Here is a 21,805-nt window from a genome sequence, read left to right on the forward strand (position 1 = left end):
GCTTAGTATTACCCACTTTGCCGTGTGTGCAGATGAACCCTAGCGTGTTACGTCGTCTTCGCGCCTCATCGCGCCTACATATACCAGCATGTAAATACAAGTGCTCATATGCTTCCGGACATTTTTTGGAAACCCTCGTACATACACGTATGCATTCACCCATATGGGTTTAAAATGAATAAAATATTCATCTATATGAATTTATACTCGCACATCATCAATTTTGTATGACAAACTTTTAATCTATATATCTTCAATCATGACAACACAAAGAACAACCAAGATAATAAAAATTAAAAATTACAATCAGGTCCGTGAATCACCTAGCGATGACTACAAGCAATGAAGGCCGAAGGCGCGCTGCGCCCCTCACGCGTCGGAGCTGGGCAAACCTTGTTTTACTAGACAGTCAGGGAGTCGTCATGCTAAAACCCCATAGGGCCAGCGCAGAGCAGCAACCATCGCTGATGAAGAAAGTCATAGATAGGAAAGATCAAATCTGTAGACACCCAAACAAAGACGAACAAAGACTGAATTCAAGCATATCCACCGAAAACCAGCACCGACCGAATCACGCAATATCCGACGGAGACACACCTCCACACGCCCTTCGATGGCACTAGACGTATCATCATGACGGGGATAGAATGTGAGAGACATTATTCCTACTCAGATACATCGGCACCATCACACAACCCCAACCCAAATATTGAACCTAACAAGAACAAGAACGGGTCCCCTCCTGCCGGTGGGGGGCCGAGGCCCCACGCACCTCCATGTACAGATAGTCTTTCCCATCACTCCAATCTTTACTTACCTACCTTGGCTTAACCCTTGACCAGTGTTATGGATGATGCACTAGTTGAAAAAATAATTGGCTCTTCCTTCTTGTAGCAACAAAATCCAATCTCCCCCTCATACGAACCTACCTCCATGACTTTCATGTCAAATTGAAACTCCTTCCCTTGCATTACCCATAGCATTCTGTGCTTCGGATCTAAGGGTCCTCTTCGCTGAAGCTAATCAGCCTGGTACAAAAGGTTCGTCAGGCCCGCATTCAGAAACTTCTACCTCAGGCTCATATCCATAAAGATATTCTCTCGCCTAATTCGGCTCTACGTAAGATAGCAAAAGTACGGTCGAGCAATCGACATGATATATTTGCTCACATTCCAGACCAAGGTCATAATTCACAGGAGCATTCTATAGTCTTAGTCAAAGACCCAAAGGCCATCAGAGATGAGGCGGACCGGTGACTTCGCCGACGGGAGGAAGAGTTCTACTTCACCGTAGTACCGTAAAACTTTATAAACAAATACAATGTACTCAGAGAAATCTTATATTCGAATTCAGGAGCTTCCAAAATAGAGCTTTGGGATGAGACGTGTCTAATCAGGGAAACACTAACTTTTAAGATTTGGCTAAATATATTAATAGAGTAGAAAGTCGGTATTAGCAGAAAAACATGGCATGGACAATAACATGAAAAAGAAATGGTTCTAATGATTATTTTGCTGGCGCAAAATCTACTCGACAATAACGAAAAGGTATTCTCCAAGGAGTAATGCTAGAGTTAAAATCCTTTTTACGGATTCTAATTAGGCGACAGTTTTTGGTTGCAGATTAGGGGTGGGGGGGGGGGGATTTATGGAAGTTTCTGTAAAACATCTGTAAATCATCCGTGGATGTAGGATTCTTATTGTCCAAAATATTAAAGAAACACCTGCAAAAAATAAAACATCGACAAGGCGGTGGATGGCACCTTCCCATGGGGTGAGAGGCATCGTTACAAGGCTTACCGTCTCATCCGGTTACGGAGTCATCCTTAGGATATCATATGTGGCCAAGCTCATGTCTTAATGATAAATTTCTTCAAAGTACTACAGTGTTGGAATGGTCTATATAAATATTTGGAGAGATACATGGATCCCCAGGAATTCTGGCCAAAAATATTAAGCTAAAAAGAATTGAAACAAGGTAAAGTGCCTATTTTATTTATTTATAAGCAGGATGAGGAGATGGGATGCGAATTTAATCGCACGTTTGTTTTATCCACATCATGCTGACGAGATTCTCAAGATGCGTAGTCAATCCTCGGGGGATGGTGATTTTATTGCGTGACACTACAAGAAGAACACTATATTCTCTGTAAAAAGTGTGTATAATCGCTCTATGAAGCTCAAGGATGACAAGGAGGATTATGGGCAATCTAGGAACGGTGTGAATGGGGCAATGAGGCTCTGGAATGTCATTTGCATGGCGTGTTGCGTTTAATAGCCTCATGGTCCAGATTAATAAAGTTATTCACCACCAGGCTACATCGGGTATGTGCTCTATCTGTGGGTGGAAGATAAAGAATATTTTTCATGTTTTAGTGACTTGTCCTTAGACGAGGGCTTTGCGTATGCCTTGAGAGAAGTGTGGAATATTTTGGGGGAAGATGTTTTCAAGCTTTTCGGGATGGATTGGTTGCTTATCTCGTGGGTCAATTAAGTTCTCTGGATTGTGATCACGTCATTTTCATTTTCAGGAGAGCTCGCCATTTAAGGAATGATCTGATTTTTGGTAAGGGGGAGGAACCTATCTCCGCCTCTGCTAATTTTGTCAAAATCTAGTCATCATTTTAGTTTTGCTAATCCAATCTAGAGTTGGTTTCTAATATCAAAGGTAACAGAGTAGGGGATGATTTAAGATCCGCCAATACTCCTATGAGTATCATTGAGGTGTGGTAGCGTCTGCCTTTGAATTATATTAAAATTAATATTTACGCCAATTTTGTGGAGAGCGTTAGCGCTGCGAGCGTGGGAGTTGTTGGCAGAAATTTTGCAGATGACGTCTGAAAGAACATGCGGTGCCCCCATGTTTGGTTTTGGTAATTGATGACAATCTCTATGGACTAATGGTTGCCTTGAGTTATATTTGAAGGTTTTGTCCATAGGCTTTTCTTGGAGTACATGTGTTGGTTTCAAGGAGAGTTTGTGTCGACCAAGGTGCTATTCAAGGAATTATCCAAAGATTGGTCATGTGAGTGCTGAGCTTATTGCAAGCATGTCTTGAAGAAGAAGATTGTGTGATCATTCAAGTCTACCTTCAAGACATCATCCAAATGAAGAGAATTGGAAAGATTCAAGGTTGATCAAGATTAAGTCAAGAATGACTCAAGTTGATCAACACACAAAGCGTACAAGATGTACTGAGGGATCAAGTGATCCATGGTATGGTAAGCATTGTCCATTACGCTTTGTTTGCTAACCCATGGTTTTTCGTGAGAGTTATTTGTGGGGTTAGGTTGCGATGTGCAAGTTCAAGTGAAGCATCATGAAGAGATCAAATGCTTGAAGCTTGCCGTCCATTATGGTAACAATGGATTTATGAAGATGTGACGAAGAGTGGCTCACCCATAGTGGAGTATGGGGGAGCAATCAACTAGTCTTCATCAAGCCAACACAATCAAGAAAGGTGGTCCAACTTGAGGAAGTCAATATCGTCATCATCTAGCTCAACTGGACTATGTGCAAGACAAAGGTTTGCTCTTGATAGGTTTTCTATTTTACCGGTCTCATAGTGGTAGTTGGGAGACTGGGTTATAGGATCGATTGTCGTACTATCAAGGGGGGCTCTCGATGAGTAGCTTGATCGTATCGTTCTTAGAGAGCTCAAACCATTGCATCCTTGCATCATCTTTCTTGGTTCTTGGTTGGTTCTCTTTGAGAGTTTTGGAGCTTATGGTCATATTGATGACAAGCTCGAGTTCATCCAAAACGGAGTTCACTTGCATCTTCTATGATGTTTTCGATGTTGGAGGTTATGCCTGTTCTTCTCTGTTCGAGGTTTCACTCCTCCATTTGCTAGGCATACCTCCCCTGTCGCTGTTTTGATGCTACTCGTTGTCTTGTATCCAACAAGCTTGAGTTTGCTCAATTCGGAGCTCTTTTGCAGAAGTTATGACAGTTCTGGTTTTATGTGATCTGTTTCGGAAAAGTATGGGTGGATTCATCACGTACACATCCCCTTTGCACCCTCTGAGCTTTTCCCCTTTGTTGAAGGATCGCTTGCGGCCTTCTCCCAGAGATTTGGTCCCAGCGGTAGTACCGCGAACCCCAGCGGTAGTACCGCTTGAGAGCTCTCAGCCATAGTACCGTTGCGGCTCCGTGCTCCTACCGCCTCAATTCGAGGGTTCTCTTCTCGTGTCGGGTTTTGCGGCACTAGCTGCGGCGGTAGTACCGCTCATAGGCGGTAGTACCGCCCTTATCACCATGGTAGTACCGTCTTGGGTCCAGTCCTGCTCTGGTTCTCGCTCTCTTCTCACTACGCGACAGTACCGCGAGGTGGAACGGTAGTACCGCTGGCCACAGCAGTAGTACCACCCCCCAGTGGTAGTACCGCCCTGTGTGGGGCTGAGCAGGGGTAACATTTGGTTTTTCCCCCACCTATAAAAGGAGGGTTTCTTACCCAATGAATCTTATCCTTTGAGCGCCCCGAGACCATTGCGCCAGGTGTCTTCCAGTTATTCGCCGTCGTTGCCATGTATTTCGCTTGCATGTTGCATCTTTCCATGTCATCATCCGCATTGCATCTGCATGTTTTCAAAACTTCCATCCGTCCCGGTCTCCTTGTTCCTTCCGTTGTCCGTTCTGAGCCCAGACACACTTGCACGCGCCTGTGGCACGTCCGAAATATTATTTTATAAGTGGCCGGAAAATGTTCTCGGAATGGGTTGAAAGTTGGCGTGCGGTGTTGTTATAGTGTTGATAGACCGCCTGCCAAGTTTCATCGCATTCGGAGTCCGTTTGATGCCCCAACGGATAACTATAGCGACAATATAGTCGGTCAAATCTTCGGACATTTCCGTTGCCGGGTTTTTCCCTCTCTTTCCTCCCTAGACCGTCTATATAGTCCACTACCTACCGCCAGGCCTACCTTCCCCCCTCTCGATCAGATCCATCGGTCGCGATCGGAGGCTCCGAAAACCCCTCCTAACCCCCCTTGCCTCCGTGGCCTTTTGTCAGACCCCCTCTCTGCACAGTTCTCACACCCCCTCGCGCGTCCGAAAACCTCCCCGAACCCGACCGGGCACTCGTGTCCGTTGAGTCCGGATCATCACCCAACATCCCTAAAACGTCTTTGTTTATTTGTTGGACTCGCCCAACCTAATTTTCTCGACCGTCTGATTTGAATTGGAGGGCCCAAATGCACCCCAAATCCACCTGCTATATACTTGAGGTCCAACCCTAAAAATTAGGAGGTTTGTCCCATCAGTCCAATCCCGCCGCCGCCACCCGGTCTTGATCCACCTTGAGATCTCCTTCTCCTCGTTTTCCTCCACCCACCAACCAGCTCTTCAACTGCCTGCGCCCTCGATCCAAAAATTCCCTCGGCCTCCAACCTGCAGTCCTTCTACTCGATTCGGATGGGATTGAGGCCGTGTCCCTCGTCCCCGCGCCCCTGGTTTGCTCGATCCAGAGGAGAGGAGCACGCCATCGTCAAGCTCCTCCTGAAGCTTTTTCTTCGCCATCGCCGTTCGGCGCCGTCAAAGCCCATCATGGGGGAACTTCAAGCAGCTCCTCGCGCGAAGCCCCAGCACCCGTCGCCGCCGGCCTACTACCTTGCCGCCCCGGATCTCCTCTACCCGCGCCTGCATCCACTCGTCGCCGCTCCGCCTGCATGCCACCTTGCCGGAGAACGCCGTACGCGCCCGGATCCGCTCGTCTCCGTCGCGAGCGCAAAGTCCTGTCGCTGCGCCCTTGCTCCTCTATCATGGTCCATGCCATCCTCGGCGAGCAAGCCGCCAGCAGCGCCGCGGCCGTCCTCGTGCATGCGCTCGAGTCATCGAGCGAGGACCCCGCTGTGTTCCTGGCCTCCTCCGAGCGCCGCCCCTTTGCCGTTCTCCACCACGGCCGAGCCGCCCATCGACCAGTGCCCCGAGCTCCACCTCACGTCATCACCTCCTCGTCCCCGCGCAGCAGCCGAGCCCCACGCCGTCAGAAGCTTCCCCGAGCTCCTCCTGCTCGTGGCCACCTCCAACCACTCCAACGGCGCCTCGACCTCGCCACCTCGTCGTTACTCCGGCCAACTCCGGCAAGCCGCCGGCGAACTGGCCACCCAGGACGCCCCTGCCTCCATCTCCGTTGCAGCCGACTGCATCGAGCAGCAGCGAGCGCGCCGCTCGATCGGGTCCTGCCCGTGTTGACCGACCTTGGCCCTCCCCTGCTTCCGTTGGTCCGGCCCAACCTTCCCTCCAGCCAGATCGAACGCGCCCTCCCCATCGACCGCCATGGGCCGCTCCTGTGTCCAGCGCCCAAGGAAGGCCCAACCATTGTTTTGGCCCGGCCAAATCAGGCCCGATGTGAGCAGCCCCTCTAGATCCTCTGTTCCTGTTGGCCCAGCAAGATTCGGCCCAACACATGTTTTTTTTCCTGAACGATTTAGCTAATTCCAGAGGAACCAGTTTTGCAGAAAAGCCCTCAAACATCATGCATATCATAACTCACCAACCGTGCATCGGATCTATATAAGTTATATAAGCAACTTGCTTAGAATTTTGTCTAGTTTCATACTATGCAACTTTCATGCATGTTAAAAATGTTTAAAATGTTGTTTGTTTAAATTTGCTCAAATGCCATGCTAAAATGCTTTAATTCATAACTAAATAACCGTAGCTCCATTTTAAATAAAATTTATATGTAAATGGGGTAGAAAAAAGCATAGGTTAACATGGTGGCAGTACTTTTCATGTTTAACGACTATAAAATTGTGTTTAGGATAGAGCAGTACCAAATCCATAATTTGCACATGAGGATTTAGCAGAATTGTTGTTTGTTGTTCCAGCCTCATTTAAACTTGTCTAGATAGGTAGTTTTATTATGCTTCACCTCTTGCCATGTTTAACAACATTTAATATTGTTGGGTACATAACCGAGAGAGAACTAAATAAGTCATGTGGTGTTTCGCCAATATGCAACTCGTTGCATATTGAGCTCCACTTAACTTGTAGTGTTGTTTGTGCATATTGCCATGCCATGCTTCATTAAACCGGACATGCATCATACTTGGTTGTGCATCATGCCATGTTTATGTGATGGTTGTTTACTATGTTGTTTGCTTCTTTCCGAGTTGCTTCCCTCGTTAGCTTCGGTTTCGTTTCCGGAGTTGTCAGGATTAGTTCGACTACGTCTGTTTGTCTTCTTCATGGACTCGTTCTTCTTCCTAGGCAAGATGACCATACCCTCGAAATCACTTCTATCTTTGGTTGCTAGTTGTTCGCTCTATTACTATGCCGCGCTACCTACCACTTGCTATATCGTGCCTCCCATATTGCCATGTCAAGCCTCTAACCCACCTTTTCCTAGCGAACCGTTGTTTGGCTATGTTACCGCTTTGCTCAGCCCCTCTTATAGCGTTACTAGTTGCAGGTGAAGACGAAGATTATTCCATGTTGGAACATGGATATGTTGGGATATCACAATATCTCTTATTTAATTTAATGCATCTATATACTTGGTAAAGGGTGGAAGGCTCGGCCTTATGCCCGGTTGATACGTCTCCAACATATCTATAATTTTTGATTGCTCCATGCTATATTATCTACTGTTTTGGATGTTTATGGGCTTTATTATACACTTTATATCATTTTTGGGACTAACCTATTAACCCAGAGCCCAGTGCCAGTTTCTGTTTTTACCTTGTTTTAGAATATCGCAGAAAAGGAAAACCAAACGGAGTCCAATTGACCTGAAACTTCACGGAACTTATTTTTGGATCAGAAGAAGTCCAGAAGACTTGGAGTGCATGTTAGGGGATCTACGAGGAGGCCACGAGGCAGGGGGCTCGCCCTCCACCCTCGTGGGCCCCTTGTGCCCCCCTGACATATTTCTTCTGCCTATATATATATCTCCATATACCCTAAAAACATCGGGGAGCACAATAGATCGGGAGTTCCGCTGCCAGAAGCCTCCATAGCCACCGAAAACCAATCTAGACCCGTTCCGGCACCCTGCCGGAGGGGGCAATCCCTCTCCGGTGGCCATCTTCATCATCCCGGTGCTCTCCATGACGAGGAGGGAGTAGTTCTCCCTCGGGGCTGAGGGTATCTACCAGTAGCTATGTGTTTGATCTCTCTCTCTCTCTCTCTCTCGTGTTCTTGAGGTGATACGATCTTGATGTATTGCGAGCTTTGCTATTATATTTGGATCCTATGATGTTTTCTCCCCCCTCTACTCTCTTGTAATGGATTGAGTTTCCCCTTTGAAGTTATCTTATCGGATTGAGTCTTTAAAGATTTGAGAACACTTGATATATGTCTTGCCGTGCGTATCTGTGGTGACAATGGTGTTGGGGAACGTAGTAATTTCAAAAATTTCCTACGCAAACGCAAGATCATGGTGATGCACAGCAACGAGAGGGGAGAGTATTGTCCACGTACCCTCGTAGACCGAAAGCGGAAGCATTAGCACAACGCGGTTGATGTAGTCGTACGTCTTCACGATCCGACCGATCAAGTACCGAATGCACGACACCTCCGAGTTCTGCACATGTTCAACTCGATGACGTCCCTCGAACTCCAATCCAGCCGAGCTTTGAGGGAGAGTTCCGTCAGCATGATGGTGTGGTGACGATGATGATGTTCTACCGACGCAGGGCTTCGCCTAAGCACCGCTACGATATGACCGAGGTGGATTATGGTGGAGGGGGGCACCACACACGGCTAAGAGATCAAGAGATCAATTGTTGTGTCTATGGGGTGCCCCCTGCCTCCGTGTATATAGGAGCAAGGGGGGGTGCGGCCGGCCATAGGAGGAGGCGCGCAGAAGGAGAGGGGGGCGACTCCCCTCCTTTTTCCTAGTTGAATTAGGACTTGGGGGGGAAGGAGTGCAGGAGAAGGAAGGAAGGGGGGTGCCGCCCCCCTCTCCTTGTCCTATTCGGACTAGGGGGGAGGGCGCGCGGCCAGCCCTTGCCTCCTCTCCTCTCTTCCACCTAGGCCCACTAAGGCCCATTTGATTCCCGGGGGGTTCCGGTAACCTCCCGGTACTCCGGTAAAATCCCGATTTTACCCGGAACACTCCCGATATCCAAACATAGGCTTCCAATATATCAATATTCATGTATCGACCATTTCGAGACTCCTCGTCATGTCTGTGATCACATCCGGGACTCTGAACAACCTTCGGTACATCAAAACATATAAACTCATAATATAACTGTCATCGTAACATTAAGCGTGCGGACCCAACGGGTTCGAGAACTATGTGGACATGACCGAGACACGTCTCCAGTCAATAACCAATAGTGGAACCTGGATGCTCATATTGGCTCCTACATATTCTACGAAGATCTTTATCGGTCAGACCGCATAACAACATATGTTGTTCCCTTTGTCATCGGTATGTTACTTGCCCGAGATTCGATCGTCGGTATCTCAATACCTAGTTCAATCTCGTTACCGGCAAGTCTCTTTACTCATTCCATAATACATCATCCCGCAACTAACTCATTAGTTGCAATGCTTGCAAGGCTTAAGTGATGTGCATTACCGAGAGGGGCCAGAGATACCTCTCCGACAATCGAAGTGACAAATCCTAATCTCGAAATACACCAACCCAACAAGTACCTTCAGAGACACCTGTAGAGCACCTTTATAATCACCCAGTTACGTTGTGACATTTGGTAGCACACAAAGTGTTCATCCGGTAAACGGGAGTTGCATAATCTCATAGTCATAGGAACATGTATAAGTCATGAAGAAAGCAATAGCAACATACTAAACGATCGTGTGCTAAGCTAACGGAATGGGTCATGTCAATCACATCATTCTCCTAATGATGTGATCCCATTAATCAAATGACAACCCATGTCAATGGCTAGGAAACTTAACCATCTTTGATCAACGAGCTAGTCAAGTAGAGGCATACTAGTGACACTCTGTTTGTCTATTTATTCACACATGTATTATGTTTCCGGTTAATACAATTCTAGCATGAATAATAAACATTTATCATGATATAAGGAAATAAATAATAACTTTATTATTGCCTCTAGGGCATGTTTCTTTCAAATGGGATATCACGTGATTCACTTGATGTATGTTTTGGTGATCAACTTGCGGGTTCCGCCCATGAACCTATGCATAGGGGTTGGCACATGTTTTCGTCATGATTCTCCGGTAGAAACTTCAGGGCACTCTTTGAGGTTCTATGTGTTGGTTGAATAGATGAATCTGAGATTGTGTGACGCATATCGTATAATCATACCCACGGATACTTGAGGTGACATTGGAGTATCTAGGTGACATTAGGGTTTTGGTTGATTTGTGTCTTAAGGTGTTATTCTAGTAGGAACTCTAGGGCTGTTTGTGACACTTATAGGAATAGCCCAACGGATTGATTGGAAAGAATAACTTTGAGGTGGTTTCATACCCTACCATAATCTCTTCGTTCGTTCTCCGCTACTAGTGACTTTGGAGTGACTCTTTGTTGCATGTTGAGGGATAGTTATGTGATCCAATTATGTTATTATTGTTGAGGGAACTTGCACTAGTGTAAGTATGAACCCTAGGCCTTGTTTCAACGCATTGCAATACCGTTTACGCTCACTTTTATCATTAGTTACCTTGCTGTTTTTATATTTTCAGATTACAAAAACCTTTATCTACCATCCATATACCACTTGTATCACCATCTCTTCGCCGAACTAGTGCACCTACACAATTTACCATTGTATTGGGTGTGTTGGGGACACAAGAGACTCTTTGTTATTTGGTTGCAGGGTTGCTTGAGAGAGACCATCTTCATCCTACGCCTCCTACGGATTGATAAACCATAGGTCATCCACTTGAGGGAAATTTGCTACTGTCCTACAAACCTCTGCACTTGGAGGCCCAACAACGTCTACAAGAAGAAGGTTGTGTAGTAGACATCACCGGTGTTTTGTTCCACTCTTGCTGCCCTAGTTTCCATCATACCGGTGTTATGTTCCTTGATTTTGCGTCCCTTACGCGGTTGGGTGTTATGGGAACCCCTTGACAGTTCGCTTTGAATAAAACTCCTCCAGCAAGGCCCAACCTTGGTTTTAAATTTGCCTAACAACCTATTACCCTTCCCTTGGGTCGGCCAACTCGAGGGTCATCTTTATTTTAACCCCCCGGGCCAATGCTTCTCTAAGTGTTGGTCCGAACCGGGCAGCCTGCGGGGCCACCTTGGGGAAACTTGAGGGTTGGTTTTACTCGTAGCTTGATCTATCTGTTGTTGCCCTGAGAACGAGATATGTGTAACTCCTATTGGGATTGTCGGCACATCGGGCAGCTTTGCTGGTCTTGTTTTACCATTGTCGAAATGTCTTGTAACCGAGATTCCGAGACTGATCGGGTCTTCCCGGGAGAAGGAATATCCTTCGTTGACCGTGAGAGGTTGTGATGGGCTAAGTTGGGACACCCTTGCAGGGTATAAACTTTCGAGAGCCGTGCCCGCGGTTATGTGGCAGATGGGAATTTGTTATTGTCCGGTTGTAGAGAACTTGACACTTAACTTAATTAAAATGCATCAACCGCGTGTGTAGCCATGATGGTCTCTTCTCGGCGGAGTCCGGGAAGTGAACACGGTTCTTGTGTTATGCTTGGACGTAAGTAGATTTAGGATCACTTCTAGTTCACAACCGTTGCATTGCTTCTCTTCTCGCTCTTATTTGTGTATGTTAGCCACCATATATGCTTAGTGCTTGCTGCAGCTCCACCTCATTACCTTATCCTACCCATAAGCTTAAATAGTCTTGATCTCGCGGGTGTGAGATTGTTGAGTCCTTGTGACTCACAAATACTTCCAAACAGTTGCAGGTGCCGATGACACCAGTGCAGGTGGCGCAACCGAGTTCAAGTGGGAGCTCGATGAAGATCTTGATCGTTGTTTTGTGTCTTTTCCGGTTGATCAGTAGTGGTGCCCAGTTGGGACGATTGGGGATCTAGCAATTGGGGTTGTCTTCTTTTATTTTGGTTCCATAGTCGGACCTTGATTGTACTCTGGATGATGTATGTTTAACTTGTATTTGTGTGAAGTGGCGATTGTAAGCCAACTCTTTATCCCTTTCTTATTCAGTACATGGGATGTGTGAAGATTACCCCTCTTGCGACAAACCTACCATGTGGCTATGCCTCTAAGTCGTGCCCCGACACGTGGGAGATATAGCCGCATTGTTTGTGTTACAAGTTGGTAATCAGAGCCTTCCCCAACTTAGGAGCCCCCTGCTTGATCGAATCGCTGACGTTGTTGAGTCTAGAACAAAATGTTTTGAGTCTTAGGATTATATATATCAGAGAGTAGGATTCTTTTTACTCCTCAGTCCCTTCGTTGCTCTAGTGAGGCCTGCTGACGTAGAAGTTTTGACTTCCCTCTCCTCAAATTTCATGAATTTTTTTAGGATCACGCGGGTTGATACGTCTCCGTCGTATCTATAATTTTTGATTGTTCCATGCCAATATTCTACAACTTTCATATACTTTTGGCAACTTTTTATACTATTTTGGGACTAACATATTGATCCAGTTCCCAGTGCCAGTTCCTGTTTGTTGCATGTTTTTTATTTCGCAGAATATCCATATCAAATGGAGTCCAAACGGAATAAAAACTGACGAAGATTTTTTTTGGAACATATATGATTTTTGGGAAGAAAAATCGACGCGAGACGATGCTCGAGGGGCCCACGAGGCAGGGGGGCGCGCCCCTGACCCTCGTGGCCACCCCGTAAGGCGGTTGATGCCCTTCTTTTGTCGCAAGTAAGCTAATATCCGGATAGATATCGTGTCAAAATTTCAGCCAAATCGGAGTTACGGATCTCCGGGAATATAAGAAACGGTGAAAGGGAAGAATCTGAGATGCAGAAACAGAGAGAGACAGAGAGACAGATCCAATCTCGGAGGGGCTCTCGCCCCTCCCATGCCATGGAGGCCAAGTACCAGAGGGGAAACCCTCCTCCCATCTAGGGAGGAGGTCAAGGAAGAAGAAGACAAAGGGGTCCCCTCTCCCCTTCTCTTCTGGTGGCGCCGGAACGCTGTCATGGCCATCATCATCATCACCGCGATCTACACCAACACCCCCGCCATCTTCACCAACATCTCCATCACCTTCCCCCCTCTATCTACAGCGGTCCACTCTCCCGCAACCCGCTGTACCCTCTACTTGAACATGGTGCTTTATGCTTCATATTATTATCCAATGATGTGTTGCCATCCTATGATGTCTGAGTAGATTTTCGTTGTCCTATCGGTGGTTGATGAATTACTATGATTGATTTAATTTGCTTGTGGTTATATTGCTGTCCTTTGGTGACCATCATATGATTGCGCGCGTGGATCACACCTTAGGGTTAGTTGTATGTTGATAGGACTATGTATTGGAGGGCAAGAGTGACAGAAGCTTCAACCTAGCATAGAAATTGATGCATACGAGATTGAAGGGGGACCAATATACCTTAATGCTATGGTTGGGTTTTACCTTAATGAACATTAGTAGTTGCGGATGCTTGCTAATAGTTCCAATCATAAGTGCATAGAATTCCAAGTCAGGGATGACATGCTAGCAGTGGCCTCTCCCACATAATACTTGCTATCGGTCTAGTAAAGTAGTCAATTGCTTAGGGACAATTTCGCAACTCCTACCACCACTTTTCCACACTCGCTACATTTACTTTATTGTTTCTTTACCTTAACAGCCCCTAGTTTTATTTTCGTGCTCTTTACTTTCTTGCAAGCCTTTCAGAAAACACCTACAAAGTACTTCTAGTTTCATACTTGTTCTAGGTAAAGCGAACGTCAAGCGTGCATAGAGTTGTATCGGTGGTCGATAGAACTTGAGGGAATATTTGTTCTACCTTTTGCCCCTCGTCGGGTTCGACACTCTTACTTATCGAAATCTGTTGCGATCCCCTATACTTGTGGGTTATCACGGGTATCTTGGAATTGTTTCGATAGACTTGTGATGAGAACGTTGTTCTTGGTTCCTCCTGACATTTAGGGGTTGTGGCAGTGTCCCGGGAAGTTGAGCTCCAAGGTGTTGTCGTCACAATTTTATTGTTGCAGTTCTGGAATACCTGAGTTTCGCCGACATCGAAAATCTCTTTTTATGCAGCTGTTGGTGAGATAACCTCGACGCCACGCGGGAGTTCGGGAGTATTGCCATAACTCGTATAATAGATGCTTTTCGAAGGTTGAGGTACATGATTTCCGAAGGTTTCTTGGTCATGTGTTGAAGGATGGATACAGCTGGATATAGGAATTGTTAGTTTGGGTGACATATTATGCTTCCCCTGTATCCCCAACACCTGATTGCATAAACAGAAAGTTTCGGGAGTTTTATAGGTGGGAATTCAAGTAGGTACCAGAATATTTGTCCAACAGACACATGATACGATATGGGATCTATCATATGTTTGTTCCGGTTTATTTTGCAAGCTAATCCTTTGTTTTGTTTCTGTTGTGGTATTCGAGTTGCTTCGAAGCTAAGTGTTGAATCCATACCTTTTCCTAAGCGGTGTTCTCACATTTCTATGTGAATAACAATCTCTCTTGATCATCGAGGTTGTCATGTCAATTCCTTCCAACCGGTGTGATTCTCTTCAAGATGATCCTATCATTTTTCCCATTTTCTAGATCTAATTCTAAGTTTTCTCAACGGTGTTTCCATCTGCCCAAGTTTTCTTTGTTTTTCCCGCCCTCCCACCCTTTTTCTTCAAGGACTCATATTTCTCAATCAAGTATCCTTTTATTGATGGGAAGTCTCTCCTTTCTTTTCCGTCAATGTTCTTACCCGGTGGTTCTCATGAAGATGTTCTTCAAGTTAATCATTCATCATTCTTTTTCTTTTGCGGTGGATTCAATTCAAGTTTTGTCGATCATATCTTTTCCTCGTTTCAAATGCTTTCTCATGCCGGTGCACCTCTTAATCATCCACTTCTCGCTATTCATTTGTTCTGGATTGCTGAAGATATCTCGAAGATTCGTGTTTCCACTCTGTATTCGTTCAAGCTCTTTCGAGAATGTTATCTCATTCAAGCCATTTAATTCAACCGGCGCAATCTCTCTTTTAAATCATTTCAACGGTGTTTGATAACCCACAAGTATAGGGGATCGCAACAGTTTTTGATAAGTAAGAGTGTCGAACCCAACGAGGAGCTAAAGGTAGAACAAATATCCCCTCAAGTTCTATCGACCACCGATACAACTCTACGCACGCTTGACGTTCGCTTTACCTAGAACAAGTATGAAACTAGAAGTACTTTGTAGGTGTTGTTGGATAGGTTTGCAAGATAATAAAGAGCAAGTAAATAAAAGGTAGGGGCTGTTTAGATAAAGAAACAATAAAGTAAATATAGCAAGTGTGGGAAAGAGGTGGTAGGAGTTGTGAAATTGTCCCTTAAGCAATTGACAACTTTACTAGACCGATAGCAAGTATTATGTGGGAGAGGCCACTGCTAGCATGTCATCCCATACTTGGAATTCTATGCACTTATGATTGGAACTATTAGCAAGCATCCGCAACTACTAACGTTCATTAAGGTAAAACCCAACCATAGCATTAAGATATATTGGCCCCCCTTCAATCCCGCATGCATCAATTTCTATGCTAGGTTGAAGCTTCTGTCACTCTTGCCCTCCAATACATAGTCCTATCAACATACAACTAAACCTATGGTGTGATCCACGCGCGCGCTCATATGATGGGCACCAAAGGACAGCAACATAACCACAAGCAAATTAAATCAATCATAGCAATTCATCAACCACCGATAGGACAACGAAAATCTACTCAGACATCATAGGATGGCAACACATCATTGGATAATAATATGAAGCATAAAGCATCATGTTCAAGTAGAGGGTACAGCGGGTTGCGGGAGAGTGGACCGCTGTAGATAGAGGGGGGAAGCTGATGGAGATGTTGGTGAAGATGGCGGAGGTGTTGGTGAAGATCGCGGTGATGATGATGATGGCCACGGCGGCGTTCCGGCGCCACCGGAGGAGAGGGGGAGAGGGGGCCCCTTCTTCCTCTTCTTCCTTGACCTCCTCCCTAGATGGGAGAAGGGTTTCCCCTCTGTTCTTTGGCCTCCATGGCATGGGAGGGGCGAGAGCCCCTCCGAGATTGGATCTATCTCTCTGTTTCTCTCTGGTTCTGCATTCTCTTCTGGCTCTGTTTCACCGTTTCGTATATATATGGAGATCCGTAACTCCGATTGGCCTGAAACCTTCGCCATGTTTTTTTTCCAAATATTAGCTTTCTTGCGGCAAAAGAAGAGCGTCAACCGCCTTACGGTGGGCTCACGAGGGTAGGGGGCGCGCCCTAGGGGGGGGCCTGCCTCGTGACCACCTTGGGCACTGGTTCGCGTTGATTTTCCTTCCGAATTTTCCAAAAATAAGCTCCGTCCGTTTTTATCTCGTTTGGACTCCGTTTGATATGGATATTCTGTGAAACCAAAAACATGCAACAAACAGGAACTAACACTGGGCACTGGATCAATATGTTGGTCCCAAAAATAATATAAAAAGTTGCCAAAAAGTATATGAAAGTTGAATAATATTGGCATGGAACAATCAAAAATTATAGATACGACGGAGACGTATCACACCACCCCGGGGGCAGCGGTACAACCGCTGGGCATATGTACCTGAGGGTAGCAACACCATGGTATCACCCCTGGGGCGGTGGTTGTGCCAGTTTGAACAGGGTAGGCAGTACAACCGCTGGGAGAGTAAACCACTGGTATGGAAGGCAAAAGGGGACCTCTCTCTCCTCGAACGGAAGGGAACAATGGGTGAAGAGAGATTTGTACGTGCATGGAGATGTTGGTAAAGATGGCGGAGGTGTTGGTGAAGATCGCAGTGATGATCATGACGACCACGGCGGCGTTCCGGCGCCACCGGAGGAGAGGGCCCCCCTTCTTCCTCTTCTTCCTTGACCTCCTCCCTAGACGGGAGAAGGGTTTCCCCTCTGGTCCTTGGCCTCCATGGCATGGGAGGGGCGAGAGCCCCTCCGAGATTGGATCTATCTCTCTGTTTCTCTCTGGTTCTGCGTTCTGTTCTGGCTCTGTTTCACCGTTTCGTATATATACGGAGATCCATAACTCCGATTGGCCTGAAACCTTCGCCGTGATTTTTTTTCCGAATATTAGCTTTCTTGCGGCAAAAGAAGAGCGTCAACCGCCTTACGGTGGGCTCACGAGGGTAGGGGCGCGCCCTAGGGGGCGCGCCCCCTGCCTCGTGACCACCTCAGGCACTAGTTCGCGTATATTTTCCTTCCAAATTTTCCATATTTTCCAAAAATAAGCTCCGTCTGTTTTTATCCTGTTTGGACTCTGTTTGATATGGATATTCTGCGAAACCAAAAACATGCAACAGACAGGAACTGGCAGTGGGCACTGGATCAATATGTTAGTCCCAAAAATAATATAAAAAGCTGCCAAAAAGTATATGAAAGTTGAATAGTATTGGCATGGAACAATCAAAAATTATAGATACAAAGGAGACGTATCAGCATCCCCAAGCTTAATTCCTGCTCGTCCTCGAGTAGGTAAATGAAAAAAAAAGATAATTTTTGATGTGGAATGCTACCTAGCATAATCTTGATCATATTATTAATCATGGCATGAATATTGAGACATGAGTGATTCAAAGCAACAATCTATCTTTTGACATAAAGACAATAATATTTCAAGCATACCAACCAAGCAATTATGTCTTATTGAAATAACATAGCCAAAGAAAGCTCATCCCTACAAAATCATATAGTCTGGCTATGCTCCATCTTCACCACACAAAATATTTATATCAAGCACAACCCCGATGACAAGCCAAGCAATTGTTTCATACTTTTGATGTTCTCAAACCTTTTCAACTTTCACGCAATACATGAGCGTGAGCCATGGACATAGCACTTTAGGTGGAATATAATATGATAGTGGGGGTTATGTGGAGAAGACAAAAAAGGAGAAAGTCTCACATCAACTAGGCGTATCAACGGGCTATGGAGATGCCCATTAATAGATATCAATGTGAGGAGTAGGGATTGCCATGCAATGGATGCACTAAGAGCTATAAGTGTATGAAAGCTCAAACTGAAAACTAAGTGGGTCTGCATCCAACTTGCTTGCTAATGAAGACCTCGGGCGTTTGAGGAAGCCCATCATCGGAATATACAAGCCAAGTTCTATATTGAAAATTCCCACTAGTATATGAAAGTGAAAGCATAGGATACTCTCTGTATGAAGAACATGGTGCTACTCTGAAGCACAAGTGTGGTAAAAGGATAGTAACATTGCCCCTTCTCTCTTTTTCTCTCATTTTTTTATTTTCTCTTTTTTTATTTTTTTTTATTTTTTGGTGGGCTTCTTTGGCCTCTTTTTTTATTTGGGCTTCTTTGGCCTCTTTTATTTTTTTGTAAAGTCCGGAGTCTCATCCCGACTCTATGGGGGAATCATAGTCTCCATCATCCTTTCCTCACTGGGGCAATGCTCTAATAATGATGATCATCACACTTTTATTTACTTACAACTCAATAATACAACTCGATGTCTAGAACAAATATATGACTCTATATGAATGCCTCCGGCGGTGTACTGGGATGTGCAATGATCTAGCATAGCAATGACATCAAAAAACGGACAAGCCATGAAAACATCATTCTAGCTATCTTACGATCATGCAAAGCAATATGACAATGAATGCTCAAGTCATGTATATGATGATGATGGAAGTTGCATGGCAATATATCTCGGAATGGCTATGAAAATGCCATAATAGGTAGGTATGGTGGCTGTTTTGAGGAAGGTATATGGTGGGTTTATGGTACCGGCGAAAGTTGCGCGGTACTAGAGAGGCTAGCAATGATGGAAGGGTGAGAGTGCGTATAATCCATGGACTCAACATTAGTCATAAAGAACTCACATACTTATTGCAAAAATCTATTAGTCATCGAAACAAAGTACTACGCGCATGCTCCTAGGGGGATAGATTGGTAGGAAAAGACCATCGCTCGTCCCCGACCGCCACTCATAAGGAAGACAATCAATAAACACCTCATGCTCCGACTTTGTTACATAACGGTTCACCATACGTGCATGCTACAGGACTTTCAAACCTCAACACAAGTATTTCTCAATTTCACAATTACTCAACTAGCATGACTCTAATACCACCACCTTTACATCGCAAAACTATTGCAAGGAATCAAACATATCATATTCAGCGATCTACAAGTTTATGTAGGATTTTATGACTAACCATGTGAATGACCGGTTCCTGTCATCTCTCTAAATAGGTATAAGTGAAGCAAGAGAGTTTAATTCTTTCTACAAAATATATGTCCACGCTCTAACAAATATAAGTGAAGCAAAAGAGCATTCTGCAAATGGCGGTTGTCTAAGTAAAGAGAAACAGGCAATCCAAACTTCAAATGATATAAGTGAAGCACATGAAGCATTCTATAAAGCCATACTCAAAAAATATAAGTGAAGTGCAAAGAGCATTCTATAAATCTACCAAGGACTATCTCATACCAGCATGGTGCATAAAAAGAAAAAGAAAAACCTAAATGCAAAAGACGCTCCAAGACTTGCACATATCGCATGAACGAAATGAATCCGAAAACATACCGATATTTGTTGAAGAAAGAGGGGATGCCTTCCCAGCATCCCCAAGCTTAGACACTCGAGTCTCCTTGAATATTTACTTGGGGTGCCTCGGGCATCCCCAAGCTTGAGCTCTTGCCTCTCTTCCTTCCTCTCACATCGAGACCTTCTCAATCATCGAACACTTCATCCACACAAAACTTCAACAGAAAACTCGGTAAGATCCGTTAGTATAATAAAGCAAATCACTACTCTAAGTACTGTTGCAAACCAATTAATATTTTGTTTTTGCATTGTGTCTACTGTAATATAACTTTTTCATGGCTTAATCCACTGATATAAATTGATAGTTTCATCAAAACAAGCAAACTATGCATCAAAAACAGAATCTGTCTAAAACAGAACAGTCTGTAATAATCTGAATATTCACCATACTTCTGATACTTTAACAATTCTACAAAAATTAGTAAAAATAAAAAATTTGTACAGAAAGACATTGCAAAAAGAATCAGAACCATTTGACGTTCCAGCTAAAAATGTAAAATCACGCACTACAGCCAAATTTTTTCTGTCCTGCACCGTACAAACCATCAAGGAAATGTAAACATCCTAAAGGCAAACCTTGGCACATTATTTTTATAATACAATGGAATTGTACAAGGGGATAATTATTTTTATTGAAAAGTTTCTGTAATTAAGATTCACAAAGTTCCCATGGGCATGAACAAAGTTCAAGGACGTCCCCCACTTTCACAATGCTCGTCTCTCTCACTTTCACTTTTATTTTAGAAAAAGTTTTGGGTTCCCCTCTTTATTTTTGTTGTTTTTAAACTATATGAAAGCACTCAACAGAAATAAATGACTCTCTAAAACTTTCGGCTTGTCTCCCTGGCAGCGCTTTCTTTAAAGACATTAAGCTAGGCATATAGTGCTCAAGTAATGAATCCACCCGGATCCCAAGGTATATCGAAGCCAATTTTAATTAACAATGATTTAGCATTTAGTAGTGAGCACAAAGTAACATATATCATGTAACAACGAAGTCTAACTCTCTTCCTATGCATCGGCATGTCATAAAAGAACAATTCATACACACATAGTAAAGGCCAATGCATAGTATAAACATTTTCTTGCAATTTTTTCGTGTTGGAAACATAGAGAGGTGGAGATATAGTTCCTCTCTCATAATAATTGCAAGTAGGAGAAGCAAGCACATGCATATTATATTCATCAAAATCATCATGTGCAACGGTAAAAGGCAACCCATCAATAAAATCCTTAATAAGTGCAAACTTCTCCGATATAGTATAATCTGGAGAATTCAAAAAGATAATAAGACTATCATGCGTGGGTGCAATAGCAACAATTTCATGTTTAACATAAGGAACTATAGCAAGTTCATCACCATAAGCATAATTCATATTGGCATCTTGGCCATAAGCATAGCAAGCATCATCAAAAAGGGATATTTCAAGAGAATCAATGGGATCATAACAGTCATCATAGCAATCATCCTTCGGTAAGTACAAAGGGGAATTAAACAATGTATGAGTTGAAGAGTTACTCTCATTAGAAGGTGGGCACGGGTGATCAATCCGCTCTTCCTCCTTTTGTTCTTCGCTCTCCTCATCATCTTTTTCATCCAATGAGCTCACAGTTTCATCAATTTCTTCTTCCATAGACTCCTGCAAAATATTAGTCTCTTCTTGGACAGCGGAGTATTTCTCAATATATTGTTTAACATAGGTATTATAAGCATAATTATCATAGCAATATTTAAGTATAGCAAAATTTTCAGATTTGTGAAAAGTAGCATCATACTTTTCAATCAAAGAAGCAATTTCATAAGCACCCTCAAAAGCAACAAATTCTTCAATTTGTTGAACATCATAGTAACTATAAACACCTTTAGCATAAGAAGATAAGATTCCATTATTACTAAACTCACATTGATAGGGAAGGTGTTTCTTAGGGTTTTCAGAACAACAAGTAAAATCATATAATTCACATAAATTCCAAGCATAGTATTGCAAACATTGAATTTCACTCCATAATAATTTCCCTTTTTCAGATATACGGTGTCGCACATAACAAGCATGCTCATCTAAAGATTTGCCCTCAACTAAGCTAGTTGGGGTTTCAGCACGAGCACATAGGGATCGAAGATGATCCAAGTAATAAGCTTTAGCAGTGTGATAGATTT

The sequence above is a fragment of the Triticum urartu genome, chromosome 7A (assembly GCF_056163025.1).
Source record: "Triticum urartu cultivar PI428250 chromosome 7A, HENAU_Tu73, whole genome shotgun sequence".
NCBI classification, from domain to species: Eukaryota; Viridiplantae; Streptophyta; class Magnoliopsida; order Poales; family Poaceae; genus Triticum; species Triticum urartu.